Source organism: Pongo pygmaeus, chromosome 13, assembly GCF_028885625.2.
Source record: "Pongo pygmaeus isolate AG05252 chromosome 13, NHGRI_mPonPyg2-v2.0_pri, whole genome shotgun sequence".
NCBI classification, from domain to species: domain Eukaryota; kingdom Metazoa; phylum Chordata; class Mammalia; order Primates; family Hominidae; genus Pongo; species Pongo pygmaeus.
This window is the reverse complement of record NC_072386.2, coordinates 19,549,704-19,552,509: the sequence shown is the minus strand read 5'-3', so window position 1 is coordinate 19,552,509 and position 2,806 is coordinate 19,549,704. Positions and strand designations below refer to the sequence as shown.

The window sequence follows — 2,806 nt, the reverse complement described above, 5'->3', positions numbered from 1 at the left end:
CCTGACATGGGGACTGAGGGGCACGGTGGGCAGGCAGCACATGGGTCTGTCTCTGGCAGGGCAGAGGGCGGCAGCAGCAGACTCCCTCCAGGCTCAAGACACAGGCCCAGGGCCGATATCCGCCCACCTGCCCTCCTGCCCTAGATAGACTCAGACCCCACTGCAGCTGGACGGCTGGAGCTGGGAGTGTGTGAGGGGAGAGGAGGCGGTGGGGAGAGGAAAGGGTGGGCTGCTGGGCCCCTGTGGCCTCCGTGGCTGTCCTGAGGTCCAGCTCAGGGCCCTGGATCCCCTGGTCACACTCCTGGCCCTGGGCACTGACTGCAGCCAGGGCAGTAGAGGCTGGGGAGACCCTCAGCTCTTGGACAGAAGGACAGCAGGAAGAAGGGGAAGGAGAGAAACCCAGTGCAGCATACATGGGGGCGGGAGGGAGACAGACAGAAGAGTCCTTGTTCCAAAGAAAGGTGTGTAGGGGGGCATCTTGGAAAGTCACCTAGAGGCCTCAGCAGAGCAGGCCCCCGCCCTGCCTGGCCACAGGGCCTGAGTGTCCTCCCTTAGGGACCCTGACAGAATAGCAGCTCAGGGCAGCAGGCAGATGGGCCAGAGGGAGATGGGGAGCCCAGGACACCCCAAAGCCACAGACTCATATGCCCCAGGAGAGGAAGAGGGAGGCACCTCCTGCCCCCTCCAGGGACATCATCTGGAGAAGGTGCCCCCTCCTGTCCCACTCCATGTGCCCCTCCTAGCAACAACCACCTCCAGCCGGCTTTACAGGGGTGCTGTCGATCTTGAGATTGGGCCGCTGGCCCCGGAGGCTGCTCCGGGCCCCATCTGCTTTTTGATCTCAGCGGCCATGGTCACGAACGCCTGCTCGACATTGGTGGCGTTCTTGGCACTCGTCTCCAAGAAGGGGATGCCCAAAAAGTCTGCAAACTCCTTGGCTGTGGTGTTGTCCACCACCTTCTTGGTGGTGAGGTCGCTCTTCTTGCCCACCAGGAGCTTATTGACGTTCTCGCTGGCATAGCGGTCAATCTCCTGCAGCCACTGCTTCACGCTGGCCTAGGATTCCTGGTCACTGACGTCACATACCACGAGGATGCCATGAGCCCCCCGGTAGTAGCTGGAAGTGATGGTCCAGAACCGTTCCTGGCCCGCCGTGTCCCAGATCTGAAGTTTGATAGTTTTGCCATCCAGCTCGATGGTTTGGATCTTGAAGTCCACCCCGATGGTGCCGATGTAGCTCTCTGTGTACGTGTCATCAGCAAACCGCAGGAGCAGGCGTGACTTGCCCACGCCTGAGTCGCCAATCAAAAGCAGCTTAAACAGGTAGTCATATCCGGGGTTCGTGGCGGCGGCGGAGGCCCGCTCGGTCGCTCCCAGTCGGCTCTGCTCCGCCTCCCGTTCCGAGATGGTGGCCGCCGATGTTTTTTCAATTTTAGAAATTGAAGTAAAATTGCATCTAATAAAATTCACCCTTTTTAGTTCTGTGAGTTTTGATAAACATATACAGTTGTGTAACTACCACCACCACAGAGATACAGAATAGTTCCTTCAGTCCCCCAAATTCCCCCTTGCTTCTTCGTGGTCAACCCTTCCCCTAACCTCTACACTCTGGCAAGCAAGCACTAATCTGTTTTCTGTCCCTATTGTTTTGCCTTTGTTAAATAAATGGCATCATAGAGTATGTAGCTTTTGAGTCTGGCTTCTTTCGCTTAGCATAAGCATAGACTAGAAAAGTTCCAGGACCATCACTTAATCGCTCCAGTCCCAGGACTGCTCTTCTGTAAGACAGGAGCTATATCATCTGTCCTCTCTGCCTTTCAGAATGATTGTGAGGGTAAAAGGACATGCTAGGTGGGAAGGTGCATTGAGAAGTGTAAAGTGTTACACAAGGACAAATGGTTGCGTGGATAGTGAGTGAAAAAAGTGTGCAAGAGAGAAAAGAGATCACTGAGTATTAGCTTTTGAATAACACACAACAACGGTGGGATTTTAATTCTGATTTCAAAGGAAAATGGTGTATGCTTTTCTTTCTTTCTTTTTTTTGAGACGGAGTCTTGCCCTGTCGCCCAGCCTGGAGTGCACTGGCGCTATCTCGGCTCGCTGCAACCTCTGCCTCCTAGGTTCAAGTGATTCTTCTGCCTCAGCCTCCCAAGTAGCTGGGATTACAGGCATGCACCACCACGCCTGGATAATTTTTGTATTTTTAGTAGAGACAGGTTTCACCATGTTGGCCAGGCTGGTCTCGAACTCCTGACCTCAGGTGATCTGCCCGCTTCGGCCTCCCAAAGTGCTGGGAATACAGGTGTGAGCCACTGCGTCCAGCCTGGTTTATGGTTTTTAATGAAAGGACTTGCGTTATGGGTAGTCCATGTCTCTGTGGCCCGGAGAGCAGCCTGATAATGCCAGGGAGGTGGCTGCCCACCTGTCTGATTATAAAATTCTGCCCACAGATTTTCAGGAACTGATCCCATTTTAGTAAATCTTTGATGTATTAAACAACTTTTGTTTATGTATCATCCCAGAGAGAGGGGGTCTTATCTTGGGACCATGGTGCAGAAAGTCGAGGATGTCTCCTGCTTGCAACCTCATGGGAGATATTTTCTAAATTCTTTACTCTTCAAAGTTGATAAGAAAAGGAGGCCTTTTCAACTGGTGGGCTTACTAAAAATTCTGCAAGCTCCCCACTTAGTAAGATCTTGGGTGCTCCCAGGGAAGAGCCATTACAAACTGTTACAATGTGTTCTAGCACCCCTACTTTGGTAAAGCACCTGCTTCAAATGTTGGCTTTACTTCCTCCTCAAAGTCT

At 53.0% G+C, this 2,806-nt stretch overlaps 1 pseudogene; it reads right to left on the bottom strand.

Annotated features, from left to right (window-relative positions):
* Positions 1–580: 580 nt before the first annotated feature.
* On the bottom strand, positions 581–2,471 carry LOC129044457 (ras-related protein Rab-1B-like; annotated as a pseudogene).
* Between the last annotated feature and the right edge of the window lie 335 nt (positions 2,472–2,806).